General features: G+C 42.8%; 1 non-coding gene across 1 annotated transcript; it reads right to left on the reverse strand.

Annotated features, from left to right (window-relative positions):
- Nucleotides 1-16,939: 16,939 nt before the first annotated feature.
- On the reverse strand, nt 16,940-17,077 carry LOC114807126. The gene has a single exon (XR_003755179.1). It is a non-coding gene; the product is annotated as a small nucleolar RNA SNORA7 (small nucleolar RNA).
- Between the last annotated feature and the right edge of the window lie 1,173 nt (nt 17,078-18,250).

Below are 18,250 nucleotides of genomic sequence, written 5' to 3' on the forward strand. Positions count from 1 at the left end.
TTCTGTACTTCCCAAACCCCTAAGAGAGTGCACTGTACCAAGTGAGAGCTCGGGAATTGCTATTACTTCTCCTCCTCCTCCTCTTTGCTTCCCTTGACTTTGAGCCAACTCCATCCTGGTGTAGGGCCAATTTGGGGCTCATAATTTTCTGCAGTCATTGGACTTCCCTCAAGTTTGTTTTGAAACTTCTGTTTCTCCTTTTTAATTTTTAGTGTTCGTAGTCCGGTGTTATTTTGGTTTAGCCCATCCCTCCAAAGAGCTCCCCTAGTTTCTCGCTCTGCATCATTGCCTCATCTATACATTGAGACTTTGGTTCTCAGCCTGTCTCTGGGGACCTGTCTATGAAATTGGCAGTATTTCACAGACAGTTACCCAAATTTGGCTTCCAGCACTTCCCTGGATGCTTAGCTCTTGTTCCCTTCAACATCCTTATTAAATTCAGTTTAGTTGTTCTTCTTCATTCCTATCAATGGCAATCTTTTCTTTGTGGCTCTGGCATCTATTACCTGAATCCTAGTATAACATATATGGAGCAAAGTGCTATACAGATCTTCATCTGATATGCTCCAGGCTCACAAGTGATTATTCAATAATTGACTTAGAAACATGGCTTCCAAATTGCCAAGATAGCAGTGAAGACATCTTCACTGCTCTACAAGCAAGGAGCTCTACAGCAACATTACAACAGCACTGTGGGAATAAAAACTGACTCCAAACTCCCATTTAGACAATGAATGGGCTTCTGTCTGTGATGCTTTCTACTTGGCAGCAATCAGGACCTCCAGGCTTGTGTCTCCTCCTGCCTCCAGGACATCTCTACCTGGATGTCCGCCCACCACCTAAAACTCAACATGTCCAAGACTGAGCTCCTTATCTTCCCTTCCAATCCCTGTCCTCTCCCTGCCTTTCCCATCACTGTGGAAGGCACTACTGTCCTTCCTGTCTCATAAGCCCGCAACCTTGGTGTCATCCTTGACCCCACTGTCTCATTCACCCATTCAATTCATCACCAAAACCTGCCGATCTCACCTTCACAATATCGCCAAAATCTGCCCTTTCCTCTCCATCCAAACTGCTACATTGCTGGTACAATCTCTCATCATGTCCCGACTGGATTACTGCATCAGCCTCCTTTCTGAGCTTCCATCCTCCTGTCTCTCCCCATTTCAGTCTATACTTCACTCTGCTGCCTGGATTATCTTTCTACAGAAATGCTCTGGGCATGTCACCCCCTTCCTCAAAAATCTCCAGTGGTTGCCTATCAACCATCACATGAAGCAAAAACTCCTCACTATTGGCTTCAAAGCTCTCCTTCACCTTGCCCCCTCCTACCTCTCACCTCCCTTCTCTCCTTCTACAGCTCACCCTGCGCACTCCACTCCTCTGCTGCTAACCTCCTCACTGTGCCTCATTCTCGCCTATCCCGCTGTCAACCTCTGGCCCACACCCTACCGCTGTCCTGGAATGCCCTCCCTCCTCATATCCGCCAAACTAGTTCTCTTCCCTCCTTCAAAGCCCTACTGAGAGGTCACCTTTTCCAGGAGGCCTTCCCAGACAGAGACCCCCTTTTCCTCTGCTCCTCCCCATTAACCTTACTCCCTCCCTCTGCTCTTCCCCCTCCCCTCCCCACAGCACTTGTGTATATTTGTACATATTTTTCTATTAATGATGTGTATATATCTATAACTCTATTTTGATGGTATTGATGCCTGTCTACTGGTTTTGTTTTATTGTCTGTTTCCACCTTCTAGCCTGTGAGCCCGTTGTTGGGTAGGGATTGTCTCTATCTGTTGCCAAATTGTACTATTCAAGTGCTTAGTACAGTGCTGTGCACACAGTAAGCTCTCAATAAATGCAAATGAATGAATGAATGAATGGTCTTTACTCTAATACAACAAGGGAAGCATGGGAAGCAGCATGGCCTAGTGGAAAGAGCAAGGGCCTGGTAGTCAGAGGACCTGGGTTGTAATTGAGCAAGGGCCTGGTAGTCAGAGGACCTGGGTTCTAATTCTAGTCATGCTATTTATCTGCTGAATGACCTTGGGCAAGTCACTTAACTTCTCTGAGCCTCGGTTATCTCATCTGTAAAATGGGAATTAAGACTGTGAGCCCCATGTGGAATTTGGACTGTTTCCAATCTGATTATCTTATGTCTATCCTAGCAGTACAATGCCTGGCACTACTGGTACAGGCTCTCATAATATCCCGGCTGGATTATTGTGTCAGCCTTCTCTCTGATCTCCCTTCCTCCTGTCTCTCCCCGCTCCAGTCTATTCTTCATTCTGCTGCCTGGCTCATCTTCCTGCAGAAACGCTCTGGGCATGTCACTCCCCTTCTTAAAAACCTCCAGTGGTTGCCTTTAAACCTCTGCATGAAACAAAAACTTCTCACTCTAGGCTACAAGGCTCTCCATCACTTTGCCCCCTCCTACCTCTCCTCCCTTCTCTCTCCCTTCTCTTTTTCTACTGCCCACCCCATAGGCTCCGCTCCTCTGCCTCCCACCTCCTCACCGTCCCCTGTTCTCGCCTATCCTGCTATCGACCCCTGGGCCACGTCCTCTTGCTGTCCTGGAATGCTCTCCCTCCTCACCTCCACCAAACTAATTCTCTTCCCCTCTTCAAAGCCCTACTTAGAGCTCACCTCCTCCAAGAGGCCTTTCCAGACTGAGCTTCCCCTTTTCCCTCTGCTCCCTCTGCTTCCTTTCTACCCCCCCCTTCACCTCCCCTCAGCTAAGCCCTCTTTCCCCCACTTTTCCTCTGCTCCTCCCCCTCTCCCTTCCCCTCCCCTCAGTGCTGTGCTCATCCACTCATTTGTATATATTTTTATTACTCTATTTATTTTGTTAATGAGATGTACATCCCCTTGATTCTATTTATTGCTATTGTTTTTGTCTGTCTGTCTCCCCTGATTAGATTGTAAGCCCATCAATGGGCAGGGACTGTCTCTATCTGTTGCCGATTTGTACATTCCAAGCACTTAGTACAGTGCTCTGCACATAGTAAGCGCTCAATAAATACTATTGAATGAATGAATGAACATGGTAAGAGCTTAACAAATACCATAAAAAAGGACAACCTATTGGGATGTCTGATGAGGGTGGGACTGTGGATCCCTCATTGGCTTTTTCAGCCTCACACACACTCTTAGGTGAGCTTCACCCTTAGTGGTGACTTCTCTGAATATAAATTACAACTATTTATAGGCCTGAGCAGGCAAAGTTTCCAAGATTGGTTTGTTATAAATGTTTCAGAGGTAAAAAGTCTACTTACACCAACAACACTCTGCAGCACTTCATATCTCTGACAAGGGTGAGGCTTACAGAAACCTGCAAATAAAATTAAGGAATATGTGGTGGTGGGATGCCAAGCCAGAAGATATCCCAGGCAATACAGACCACCACAAATCCAAAAACTCCTGAAGATTGTTAAAGATGTGATATGGCCCAGTCTATGACATCTTGACTCCTCTGCAGAGTTAAGATGGTTCCATCTTCATCATGGACAAGCAGGGAGTCCTGAATAGCTGACAACACCTTTCATTATCTTTCTCCATTTATCTTCTACTATATAAGATGAACCTGCAATCTTGCAAAGATATGGTACTTGTTTTTTTATGGTATTTGTTAAACATTTACTGTGTTCCAGGCACTGTACTAAGTGTTAGAGTAGGTGCAAGCTAATCAGTTTGGACACAGTCCCTATCCAACATAGGGCTCACAGTCTTAATCCCCATTTTACAGATGAGATAATTGGGGTACAGAGAAGTTAAGAGAACTTTGCCAAGGTCATACAGCAGACATGTGGTTGAGCTGCAATTAAAACCCAGGTCCTCTGACTCCCAGGCCTGTGCTTTCTCCACTAGGTAACACTGCTTTTGTTGTTCCAATCATTGAGGAAGTCACTGTAGCAGAGTCATGAAAAGGGCAAAACCCATGAACTTAATGGCATATTCACTGTGGTCTCCTAGATGGGACATGTGAGAAGAATGGAACAGCAATAGGATACATAACTCTTCCTGAATGGTGAGCCGATCTGGAAACCCAAAAACAATGGGAATAAAGGAAACATTTTAAGGACACAGCCAAACAAAACCTTAGATAATGCTGCATCTCAGCCAAAAACTGGGTGTCAACTGTGACAGTCAGAGCAGCATGGCATATTTGTAAACAAGAAAGATGTGACTCTTTTTGAGCAGAAGATCTGCAAAAATCTTGAAACAAGAAGATAGTAATGTTGGTATTTGTTAAGTGAGCACTGTTCTAAGCACTGGGGTAGATACAGGGTAATCAGGTTGTCCCACGTGAGGCTCACAGTTAATCCCCATTTTACAGATGAGGGTACTGAGGCCCAGAGAAGTGAAGTAACTTACCCACAGTCACACAGCTGACAAGTGGCAGAACCAGGATTCGAACCCATGACCTGTGACTCCCAAGCCCGGGCTCTTTCCACTGAGCCACGCTGCTTCTCCATAAGAAAGCAAAAGTGCAGACAACACCAGACCACATGAAAAACTAATAACTAGCACAGCAATCAAGCTTAGACTTTGTGTGTGAGAAATGTGGTCCAGATAGAGGGTCCTGCATTCACCTTTTCAGCCACACCCACACCCTGATAAGTATGATATTGATATTGATAAATATGTGAACTTCAGTGTCAGTGCTAACTTCTTTGAGCATACAGGATAACCAAATGGCATGACATATGTGGTCAAGAATAGTTTTCAGTTTTGAAGTGATCTCTCTGAATCTTCCATCTATGTTGAACATGACTCCCATCTGCTAGACAAGTTACCCCAGTATTCTCAGAGCTTTCTGAATTATTCAGTAATTAGATTTCCTTCCTTTTTAGTTTACCATTTGTTGGAGTATCATCAAGATGCTTGGAAAGTTTCCTAATTGTTTATTTAAAATTTAGGGAAACATGTGGAAGTAACATTAAGGAATAAGTCTATTCTCCCAAAGTACAAGGTTTGAAGCATAAAACCTGAAAATGTCATTGTAAATTCACACAATTGTTCTTGAATCAGGAAATATGGGCTGAGAATGAAGAATCCTTCTGTCTCTGCAGCAATGTGTGCTCACGATAAACACTTGGGATTAGTTGAGAATCTTTGCTTTGGAAGAGTTAGTTTACTGAGCATTAGTTAAACATATATGGTATGTTCTTTGCTTTCTTTCTTACATTAACATTACAAAGGGGAAAAATGGCTAATGAGGGATAAATAATGGAAAGGAAAAAAAATCTTTGTTTATAAGTGTATCAGACCTTATAAACTTACAGAATCCACGGATCATTTACACTGTAGACCGTAATGGCTCCAAAAGAGCCATTGTGATAATGCAGCTGATGAGCGTGTGCACAAACTCTGCATACTAAAACCTTTTATGAAATTGGTAATGAAATATAGGCAACATACATGGGCAATAACCATTTTTTAAAATAATGAAGAAAACGGCCACTTCCTCCACTAAAATAATGAAGAGCTTCATCAACCTAATGGACTAATTGCCTGCTAAATGTAATTTAAAAAAGAATTTCTATATTAAGAAGGAGAAAAAAAATCAGACCAATTTTTAGGAGCATTAAACATATTTTTGCACTTGGGAAAATGACTAAACTGCATTGCATTTCATTTAGGCTGCTGCTGTTAGAGCACTGTAAATTAACTCCTAGGCTCCCTTGGTGTTAGAGGCAGGATGGAGGTGGGGCTTGTGAGGTTTTTCTACTTCACTATGCCAAAGCACTTCAGGCCTGAGCTGCAATACCCCTGCTTTTGCCGCTCTTTATAATAGACTACCAACTGTGCCAAAGTGTACGATGCTTTTTAGATGTGTACAAATGGTCAATTATAATTTTCACAGTGTTTCTGCATTAAAGGCCACAAAATGGTTTATGTTTTTCTCAAAATAGAATCTAAAAGGTCAAGAATCGCTCTCTTTACCTTCTCCCTACCCCCTCCACTCTTCCTTTTTCATAATTCTACTTTCTGATTTCAGAGTCAGACATTTGTTCTGAGCTCTCCTGTTGGCTGCTGGGATTTTTGACAATCAATTCCTGATGTTTTTCCAGATTTCAGAGACTGAAATTTTGTTCTGGTTATTTTGCCTGACTCTTCTTCTTCTCTGTGCTTAGACAGGAATAGTAAATAAAGGGAAGATTCCATCTCCGCTGTACGTTCTTTGCCAGTTGAGGTTTGTGGCTTTCAATTCAAATGGGGACTTAACCTAATTTGGCAATAATTTTTAAGAATCATTATTTCTAAAAATTAGCATTGTTCCTCTCCATCTCCCCCTACATTTAAAATGCCCACCTCTCTCCCTACTATACACTGACATTGCTTTATCTCACCATGGGCCCTGAAGAGAACAAGGAAACTAGGGAAAAGGAAAAGAACAGGATTAGAAACAGAAAGGGAGAAAGAAGAGAAACTATTTTGGCAGGTAAGAGGGAAATAAAATTGGAAGAGGGCAGGAGGAGGAGTGCAGAACATATAACAGGAGATCACACAGAGTTAAAACAAATAAAACAAAAGATATGAACACAACCTGGTGGAAGAGAAGGATGACGGGACATAAACAAAAATGAGAACAGAAAGGAGAAGGCAAGGGAAAGAAGGGGCTATGGGAGAAGAAAGAAAAAGGAAAAAACAAAGATTTGGGAGATAAGATGTGGACTCCTAGGTGAATGAATTTATGTTTGTAGAAGATGTGGTGTGACTGGAAAAAATTGAGTATACCTAGTGTGGAATGTTAATGACAAGCGGCTTACAATGGAACCAGTTTAAGGGACTAGTAGTTCTTGGTCTGCTGGAGATGAATGGCTCATTAGATTTGCAATGAGCAGCTTGTTACATAGGCTAGCTCCCAACAATAATTGGATAATTCTATTCTTAACTATAATTCTATTCTTTGTTTTCCTAAACTTTATACTCAGTTTTAATCTTTGGCTCTCTCTGTCACTAATGCAATCTCTCCTTCCCAAGGCACCAGTGGAGTCAGAGAGCTGAAAGTCTTATAGCCTAGATCCAGTTCAATGTTACTGTCAGCTAATCTCTCTCTCTTTCTCCCCATGTCCCCTCCCCTCCATCTCTAGAGTCTTGGTGGCACCTCCATCCCGCCTCATTTCCTAGTACCCCAAACCCTGGAAGTTACACTTCTGAAGCAGCGTGGCTCAGTGGAAAGAGCATGGGCTTTGGAGTCAGGGCTCATGAGTTCGAATCCCAGCTCTGCCACTTGTCGGCTGTGTGACTGTGGGCAAGTCACTTAACTTCTCTGTGCCTCAGTTCCCTCATCTGTAAAATGGGGATTGAAACTGTGAGCCCCACGTGGGACAACCTGATTCCCCTATGTCTACCCCAGCGCTTAGAACAGTGCTCGGCACATAGTAAGCGCTTAACAAATACCAACATTATTATTATTATTATTCTGTTGACCACCTGCTGAAAATGAAAGGTTGGTACTTCTGCTTTTTATTTCTATTTGAGAAGCAGCATGGCCTAGGGGATAGAACCCAAGACAAGAGACCTGGGTTCTAATCTCAGATCCACAACTTGCCTGCTGTGTGTCCTTGGGCATGTCACTCGGGCTTGTCTCACTTCTCTCGTCTATTTTGTTCTTGTCTGTCTGTCTCCCCCGATTAGACTGTAAGCCCGTCAAAGGGCAGGAACTGTCTCTATCTGTTACCGATTTGTACATTCCAAGCGCTTAGTACAGTGCTCTGCACATAGTAAGTGCTCAATAAATACTATTGAATGAATGAATGAATAATGAGTACAGTATTTATTAAGCATTTACTATGTGCCAGGCATCGTACTAAGCACTGGGATGGATACAAGCAAATTGGATTGGAGACAGTCCCTGTCCCACATGGGGCTCACAGTCTTGATCCCCATTTTACAGATGAGGTAACTGAGGCACAGAGAAATTAAGTGACTTGCCCAAGGTCACACAGAAGACAAGTGGTGGAGCCGGGATTAGAACCCATGACCTTCTGACTCCCTGGCCCGTCTTCTATCTGTTACATTATGCTGCTTCTCCATCCCACTTAGACTGTGAGCCTCAAGTAGGACAGGAACAGTGTTGAATCTGATTATCCTAAATCTAGCACTAAATCTAAATCTAAATCTAAATCTAGCACTATCCTAAATCACCAGCACTTGGCACATAATTATTATCATTATTGTGGTATTTGTTAAGCGCTTACTATGTGCCAAGCACTGTTCTAAGTACTGGGATAGATTCAAGGTAATTAAATTGGACACAGTCCCTGTCCCACGTGGGGCTCACAGTCTTGATCCCTATTTTACCGATGAGGTAACTGAGGCATAGAGATGTTAAGTGACTTGTCCAAGCTCACACACCAGACATGTAGAAGATCCAGGATTAGAACCCAAATCCTTTGACTCCCAGGCCCGTGCTCTTTCCACTAGGCCATGCTGTTTCTCACTAAGCACTTAACAAACACAATTATTATTTTCTTTTCTTTACATGCACATGATGTAAAAGAGATTATCAATAACATTGGTTTTACCAGCCATTCTTGCACACACTAGTAAAATCTTACTGTTAGTAGGATCCTACTCTATCCTAATCCTCCTTGACCTCTCAGCTGCCTTTGACACTGTTGACCATCCCTTTCTCCTCCACACCTTATCTCAACCTTGGCTTCACGGACTCCGTCCTCTCCTGGTTCTCCTCTTATCTCTCTGGCCGTTCATTCTCGGTCTCCTTCGCAGGCTCCTCCTCCCCCTCCCATCCTCTAACTGTAGGGGTTCCTCAAGGGTCAGTTCTTGGCCCTCTTCTGTTCTCCATCTACACTCACTCCCTTGGTGAACTCATTCGCTCTCACGGCTTCAACTATCATCCCTATGCAGATGACACACAGATCTACATCTCTGCCCCTGTCCTCTCCCCCGCCCTTCAGGCTCGTATCTCCTCCTGCCTCCAAGATGTCTCTACCTGGATGTCTGCCCGCCACCTAAAACTCAACATGTCCAAAACTGAGCTCCTTATCTTCCCTCCCAAGCCCTGTCCTCTTCCTGACTTCCCTATCACTGTGGATGGTACGACCATCCTTCCCGTTTCTCAAGCCTGCAACCTCAGTGTCATCTTTGACTTGGCTCTCTCATTCACCCCACACATTCAATCCGTAACCAAGACCTGCCGGTCTCACCTTTATAATATCGCCAAGATCCGCCCTTTCCTCTTTACCCTAATGACTATCTTACTGGTATGGGCTCTCATAATATTCCGGCTGGATCATTGTGTCAGCTTTCTCTCTGATCTCCCTTCTTCCTGTCTCTCCCCGCTCCAGTCTATTCTTCATACCACTGCCCGGCTCATCTTCCTGCAGAAACGCTCTGGGCATGTCACTCCCCTTCTTAAAAACCTCCAGTGGTTGCCTATCAATCTCCACATGAAACAAAAACTTCTCACTCTAGGCTTCAAGGCTCTCCATCACCTTGCCCCCTCCTACCTCTCCTCCCTTCTCTCTTTCTACTGCCCACCCTGCACGCTGTGCTCCTATGCCGCCCACCTCCTCACCGTCCCCCGTTCTCGCCTATCCCGCCGTCGACCCCTGGGCCACATCCTCCTGCTGTCCTGGAATGCCCTCCTTCCTCACCTCCGCCAAACTAATTCTCTTCCCCTCTTCAAAGCCCTACTTAGAGCTCACCTCCTCCAAGAGGCCCTCCCAGATTGAGCTTCCCCTTTTCCCTCTGATCCCTCTGCTGCCCCTCTACCCCCCCTTCACCTCCCCTCAGCTAAGCCCCCTTTTCCTCCCCTTTTCCTCTGCTCCTCCCCTTCTCCCTTCCCCTCCCCTCAGCACTGTGCTCATTTGCTCAATTGTATGGATTTTTTACTACCCTATTTATTTTGTTAATGAGATATATATCACCTTGATTCTATTTATTGCTATGGTTTTAATGAGATGTACATCCTCTTGATTCTATTTACTGCTATTGTTTTTGTCTGTCTCCCCTGATTAGACTGTAAGCCCATCAATGGGCAGGGACTGTCTCTATCTGTTGCCAATTTGTACATTCCAAGCGCTTAGTACAGTGCTCTGCACATAGTAAGCGCTCAACAAATACTATTGAATGAATGAATGAATGAATCATCTTCAAACTCGATTCAAACACATACACACACACAGACACATATAAATATGCATGAATATGTGTGTGTTTGTGTGATGTGTATGTTATACTCAAATAAGAAAAATTGAAGGGAATCTTATAAATTGAAATAAGGGGTTGGGTGAAAGAAAAAAAATAGAAACTTGAAATAAAAATATTGATATACTCACATAAAAGCAAAGGAAATGTCATACTGTATCAGTTCAGTGCTCTATGCAGTGCAGCACTCTGTACTGGACAGTGTCACCAAAGGACACTTAGAGGACCCGTGTGATCATTGCCTTCCTTGACATCCAACCACATAATAAGGTTTCTATGTCTTCTAACATTCATAACTTTTCCCTCTAATAACTCATTATGGACCTATTGCCTATATCCTTTTTGAAATAGATGTTTTTGGCCTGCACAACTTCCTGGGATAACAAATTCCATAGTCTTATCATCCAGTGTGTTGTCTACATCTGTAAATATACCAGAGGGCTCTTTATTCTTAGTTTATCAAAATCATTTTTTTCTTCAATTTTCAATTTGCCTTTTTTTTCACATTCTGTTGGAACCTGCAGATTTAACTGAAAAAACAAACAAACAAACAAAAAAACCTAGTGCAAGAGCTGTCTGTAGTAAAGAGTAGAAGAACGGTAAACATTAGCAATTCCGCTGGGACCAGGCGGCGCTAGAAAGGGTTATATGTGTAGCCAGTCCATGGTGATTTTGAGGGGAGTTTTAGGTTCTTGTAAAAAGAATCACTCAGTTTTATTTTCCTTGTGAACATGTATGGAGGGGGGAGGGAGCAGGTTAGATTTAGATTTGACCTAACTATTGGAAGGAGATTCATGGGTGATGCATATGTATAACTGGTTGCTCCTATGTGCCACTAGGACTAGTTTGTAAGTTCCTCTGTTAAAGTGTTAGCTCCTGCATGTCTTAGTGGAAAGAGGGTGGGCTTGGGAATCTGAGGACATGGGTTCTAATCCCAGCTCTGCCGCTTGTCTGCTGTGTGACCTTGGGCAAGCCACTTAACTTCTCTGTGCCTCAGTTACCGCATCTGTAAAATGGGGATTAAAACTGTGAGCCCCACATGGGACAAGCTCATTACCTTGTATCTACCCCAGTGCTTAGAACAGTGTTTGGTACATAGTAAGTGCTTAACAAATACCATAATTGTTATTATTAAGGATATGCATCATATAATAATAATAATAATGTTGGTATTTGTTAAGCGCTTACTATGTTCTGAGCACTGTTCTAAGCGCTGGGGGAGATACAGGGTAATCAGGTTGTCCCACGTGAGGCTCACAGTTAATCCCCATTTTACAGATGAGGTCACTGAGGCACAGAGAAGTGAAGTGACTTGCCCACAGTCACACAGCTGACAAGTGGCAGAGCCGGGATTCAAACTCATGACCTCTGACTCCCAAGCCCGGGCTCTTTCCATTGAGCCACGCTGCTTCTCTATCATATCTACCACCTCTTTTGTACTCTTTCAAGTGCTTAATACACTGTTCTGCACACAGCAAGTGCTCAACTGATTGACTGATTTGTAGCCTCAGTAAGAGCCTAGTGATGCCTATGTGCCAGATTCATTATGCATAATAATATTACAGTAATTATGGCATTTAGTATGCCCCTATTATGTGCTAAGGACTGATATAGATAAACAGTTATCAAGTCAGAAAGAGTCACTGTTCCATACTTATGTTTCCAAAGCACTTATGTACAAAGCTGTAACTTATTTATTTATATTAATGTATATCTCCCCTTCTAGACTGTAAGTTTGTTGTGGGAAGGGAACGTGTTCGCCAACTCTGTTATATTCTAGTCTCCCAAGTGCTTAGTATAGTGCTCTGCCCACAGTCAGCACTCAATGAATATGATTGATTGACTATTGATTGATTCCTCATGAGGATCGTAATCTATTTTATCCTTATCCCCATTTTACAGATGAGGAAACTGAGGCCCAGAAAGGCTAAGTAAATTAAGGGCATGTAGAGCTGGGGCTAAAACCCAGCTCTCCTTTCTATTAGGACATACTGCCTCTGCAGAAATGCGCAGGAATGCTACTGCTGATCCTATTGGGAGCTGGAGTCTTCCCTAATCTGATGAGGCCCAGTCAGTGAGGTGAGCAGAAACAGATAACCTTCACTGAGAGATAAGTGTTACTTTTTGTGGTTTAGTTGGGCCCGAGGCCTGGACAAGGCCCCAAATTTGTTTACTTGTTTTTAAAATGGTATTTGTTAGTTCTTACTATGTGTCAGACACGGTACTAAGCCCAGGGATAGATATAAGATCATCAGGTTGGACACAGTCCATGTTCCACATGGGGCTCACAGTTTTAATCCCCATTTTACAGATGAGGTAACTAAGGCACAGAGAAGTTAAGTGAGTTGCCCAAGATCGCATAGCTGACAAGTGCAGACCCAGAATTAGAATCCAGGTCCTCTGACTCCAGGCCCATATTTTTTCCTGTAGGCCATTTTGTTTCCCAAATCATTGAAAGTCTTAGTGGAAGGATTTCATCCCCTTATTCTTCACTACATGGAGGAAGAATAGACTAAAATATTCTTCAAAAAAGAATGTGATGTGGAATTTGAGAACATGGCCCCAATAAAGATAAGTTTTTAGCCATCTGTAAACACAGTTGCAATGATTTAGCCTTCTAGAAGTTATGTTGCTCCCTGGATCTACAAAGAAGCAGGGCTACACTAACTTCCAGGTGAATTTCTTCTAACACATTAGTTTCTCTGGAGATCACATAGGATGCTGCAATTGTCTTACACTTTTCCTTCTAGCCATATGTAATCCTGGAGGTAGAAGAGAGGGCAGGGAAGGGATGTGCTCTTCTGAGGTCCCAGTACTGCTACTAACCTGAACACGTTATGTATTATGTGCTCACATTTGTAGCAATGTTAAGACATCAAAAGATCATTTTAAAGATTTCCATGAAAGGTAGAAATCCTTGCAACTCCTTAGTTACTTGAAATAAGAAGAAAGATAAAATCTCTAAAGCATTCAGTCTTTTTCAGATAAATTTTCTTTCAGGTTTCTTATTTTTTCAAGTATTCTTTTTCTTATGGAAAAAACGTAAATAAAAAAGCATGAAAGCAAACAGTGAGGTACATTTTAACTAACCTGTTAGATCCAGCTACACAGGTTTTTAATAACTTTAGTTAGACAATTTAAACTCTCTCTGCTAGAGTGTTAACTTTGTTCTCGTTATCTGTTCTTCTGTCTGTCTTAATTTCCTGACCTCTGCTTGGTGGAACTGAGCTAACCCAAGGAAGAATTTTATGCTGAATTGAGCTTCCCATACTGCTCAAAACTGCCTGTTCTCTACCTTCTTTCCCTCTTCTCTCCTCCCCACACCCTCCACACTCTTGTTGAAGGTCCTGGAGAATATAAAATTGAAATTTTACTTCCCTACAGGTTTATTTCCCACCCACCCACCCTGCTCCAGTCAGAGGTTTCTTCCTACTGCTAAAATCAAAGATAGAAGCATCAGCTAAATTTCTCAACAAATTCCTCACTATCAGTTCTCTGGCCAGGATCTCATAACTTATTACCACAAAGAGAACACTGTCTTGACCAGTGGTGGTTACTGAGGAAAGAAACATTTTTGAAACATTATCTATGGTCTCAGGCTTTTCCTTAGGATATGGAAATAAGCCAGTTGGATCCTAAATTATGTGTAGCTTCTTTTCAATAATGATGGTATTTAAGTGCTAACTATGTGCCAAGCACTGTTCTAAGCGCTGGGCTTTTTCTGTATACTGTCATTGGTGTCTGCCACTGGTCCAAACTACAGAAACAAAGTTTAAACCCATCTCTTTATAAAAACAGAGAGATGTAAACTTGCTTGGGAACACAAAGCTACTGTTATCCACTCTTCAAAAAATCTTAGGATTCCAGTTTGACAGTCTTTTCTTCCTACATATTATTTTAAAGGACTTACTATCCTCATATGAGAAACCACAAAAGCTCAACCATTGTCTACAATGATAATTTTGGTATTTGTTAAGTGCTTACTATGTATCAAGTGCTAGAGGAGATACAAGGTAATCAGTTTGGACCCACTCCCAATCCCACTTGGGGTTCACAGTCAAAACAGGAGGGAGAACAGATAGTGAATCCTCGTTTTACAAATGAGGAAACTGAGGCACAGAAAAGTTAAATGATTTGTCCCACTCCAGTCCTTGCTGCACTCTGCTGCCTGGATCTCTTTTCTAAAAAAAGCTCAGTCCATGTTTCCCCCTTCTCACGAACCTCGTTTGATCCACCACATCAAACAGAAACTCCATATCATTGGCTTTAAAGCACTCAACCAGCTCACCTGCTCCTATCTTACTTTCCTGATTTCCTACTACAACCCGGCCTGCATACTTTGCTCCTCTAGAGCCAATCTACTCACTATATTTTGATCTCATCTATCTTGCCACCAAACTCTTGCCCACATCCTGCCTCTGGCCTAGAACTCTCTCCCCCCTCATATACAACAGACCATCACCCTCCCCATCTTCAAAGCCTTACTAAAATCACATCTCTTCTAAGAGTCCTCCCCATGCTAAACCCTCATTTCTGATACTCCCTCTCCTATCTGTGTCACCTCTGCCTTTAGGTCTGTACTTTTTAAACATTTGATATTCACCCCACTCTCACCCTCACAATACTTATGTAATATCCATAATTTATTAAATATCTGTAAGGTGGGAAGCATATCTACCAACTCTGTGTATTGTACTCTTTCAAGTGTTTTGTACAATGCTCTAAACACAGTAAATGCTTAATAGATATCATTGATTGATTGACTGATTCCCCAAGGTCACAAAGCAGACAAGAGGCAGATTATAATCTAGACCCTCTGACTCCCAGGCCCATGCTCTTTCCACTAGGTTGCAGTGCTTCACTTTTTGAAATGAATAATTTCATCCAACCTTCTATATTTCATTTTTCACTCCCTTCCTTTAAAGGGTGGGGCTTTTTGTTCCTTCCTGGGATATTTTTAGCTAATGCATCTGGGAAACAAAACTATGGTGACCATTTTTTCAGGGGATAAAATACTAAAGGGCCAAAGAGCAGTCAAGGACAAAAGAAAGTCAAAGATGGCATAGACAGGAAAGAGAGAAAAAGAGAGTGGGGAAAAGAAAGAGAAAGTTAAACAGAGAGGAATACAGAAAAAGAAGGACAGGAGGGCAGAGGTGGCATACAGTCATTTCTTCTAGAATCATGAGGACTGTGTTTTTGAAGGATTTCCTGTAATGGGGAAATTGTGCAATAGTAACTACTGATTCAATGAGAACTAACGTGTTAGGGAGTAGATGGTTCAAAGGTACACTATGACTGACATTTTTCAATACACATCCATATATTATATGTCCTCCCTAAGCAGAACATTTTATCCCCTGCTATTCATTACAAATTCACTGTCTTTCTATGACTCAGGTCTCTTCTCCTAGGGAATTCTTCTATTCCCCACTCATTGCCTTCCATATGTATACCCCCTACCAACTTTTCCAAACCTTTAACTTCTTCCTGAAGCACCATCCCTCCACCTCCCTCTTTAATTCCTGATGACCTAGCCAAGTAATTTACTAGTAAAATCGGAGCCACTGGGTGTGAACTCACCAGAGGTCCCCCATTGCCCCATCATGCCACTACTCCTTCGTTATTCCTCTCCTGAGTCCCTGCTCTTTCTCTAAAGGAGGTCTCCCTCCTGCTTTCTAAAACCACTCCCACCACCTGTGCTTCTGACCCTAAACCCTCTCACTTCCTAAAAGCCGTTGCTCCCACTCTCTTTCCGGCCTTCCCTGTGATCTTCAACCTCTCATTCTCTGATGGCTCCTTCCTTTGTGCCTTCAAGTATGGTCAAATCTCTCATATTAAGAAAAAAAACCCTTTCTGATCCAACTTCCCTTTCCAGCAATCTCCCTAACTCCCTGCTCTTACTCCTTTCCAAACATTTTGAATGGGTCCTATATACCTGTTACCTTCATTTCCTCTATACAAACTCTCCTTTTAACCTGTTTCAATCCATTTTTGGACCTTTTCACTCCTCCAAAATGCAATTTTCTAAGGTTACCAGTGACCTCCATTACCACGTCCAGTGGTTCCGTTCTACTCTATGCTAATCCTCCTAGACTTCAACTTCCTTTGACACCATATGCCACTCCCTCCTGCTTGAAACACTTTCAGGTCTAGAGTTCGGTGACACAGAATTAGTCTGGTTCTCCTCCTATCTCTGTAAGTGCTCCTCAATTTAATTCACTGCCTTCTCTTGTGATTCTCAGCTCCTAGAAGTAGGTGTCTCACGAGGTTCTGTTCCAGGTCTCCTACTTTTCTCTCTCTAAATCCGCTCTCTTAGGATGCTCATCCACTCTTCTGGCTTCAGCTATCACACCTATGTGGATGGCTTCCAAATCTAACCTACAGTTCCTCTTGTTTTCAGGACATCACCACTTCAGTGAACCAATCAATTGCATTATTGAATGCTTACTGTGTGTAGTGTGAACTAAATGCTTGGGAGAGTAAACTAGAGTTAATAGTCAAGATCTCTGTCCTCAAGTAGCTTACATTCCAGCAGGGGAAGTCTTATCTTATGATGTCGAGTCATTTCCAACCCTTAGCGACTCCATGGACACATCTCCCCCAGAATGTCCCACCTCCATTTGCAATCATTCTCATAGTGTATCCTTAGAGTGTTCCTGGTGAAACTATGGAAGTGATTTGCCATTGCCTTCTTCCATGAAGTATACTTGAGTCTCTGCCCTCGGCTCTCTCCCATGCTGCTGCTGTCCAGCACAGGTGAGTTTTAACTTGTAGCAGATTGCCTTCCACTGGCTAGCTGCTGCCCAAGCTAGGAATGGAATGGATATGCCTCTTCTTGACTCTCCCTCTCATAGCCAAGACTGGTAGTGTACTGGAAACTCTCCAAGTGTGATCCTGAGAGGGGAGCAGGGGAAGACAGACACTAAAATAGATTATAGCTAGGAAGAAGCAATGGAATATAAAGATATATACATAAGTGCTGCATGTCCTCATTTTCTGACCTCTGCTTTGGTGGTACTTCGCACCCATTGCCACCTCCACCAATGCTAATAGTGATAATTACAATATAATAGTGATATTGGTGGAGTGATTTCTATGTGCCAAGCACTAGGCTAAGTGCTGTAGTAGATACAAAACAATCAGGTCATATAAAATTCATGCCCCTCATGGGGCTCACAGTTTAAGTGGGAGAGAGAACCAGAATCAGAAAGAAGAGAAGCAGCGTGGCTTACTGGAAAGAGCACAGGCTTGGGAATCAGAGGACATGGGTTCTAGTCCCAGCTCCACCATTTGTCTGCTATATGACCTTGGGCAAGCTACTTAACTTCTCTGTGCCTCAGTTCCCTCATCTGCAAAATAGAGACTAAGACTGTGAACCCCATATGGGACAACCTGATTACCTTGTGTCTTTATGAGAGGCAGCATGGTTTAGTGGAAAGAGCACAGGTTTGGGAGTCAGAGGTCATGACACATCTAACCTCGGCTCCACCACTTACCGGCTGTGTAAGTTTGAGCAAGTCACAACTTCTCTGTGCCTCATTTGCCTCATCTGTCAAATGAGGATTAAGTCTGTGAGTCCCACCTGATTACCTTGTATCTACCCCTAGTGCTTAGAACAGTGCTTGGCACATAATAAGTGTTTAACAAATACCATTATCATCATCATTATTATTATTATTAGAAAGGGACTTAAAGTAATCCCACTAGGCATTTTTCAGGTGTGGAATAGGGCCCCCTAAATTCAGGATTGTGCTGCTTAATGTGAGATGATTAATCTCTCTAACCAAGGGAAACTAAACCTAAGTGGCCTTTGAAGCTGTGAGATGTTTATACTGCTGAAAAAGGAATGAGCATTGTAAGCGTCTTGTTGAGCACATATGCATAAAGAGAACCTGAGAGTCCTGGAATTTACAGTCCGAAAGGAATGGTCTGCAATAGGATAGGCAATATTTTCTCTTGGCTTACTGGCTATGTCAAGATTTCATGTTGAGAAGTTGTATCTGGGGTACGTGAAAGAAGAAACATTAAGAAGGCGAAGAGCAATAAGATCTGCTCCTTTGAGCCAAGTGTTTACAAT

This window comes from Ornithorhynchus anatinus, chromosome X1 (assembly GCF_004115215.2).
Source record: "Ornithorhynchus anatinus isolate Pmale09 chromosome X1, mOrnAna1.pri.v4, whole genome shotgun sequence".
Classification (NCBI taxonomy): domain Eukaryota; kingdom Metazoa; phylum Chordata; class Mammalia; order Monotremata; family Ornithorhynchidae; genus Ornithorhynchus; species Ornithorhynchus anatinus.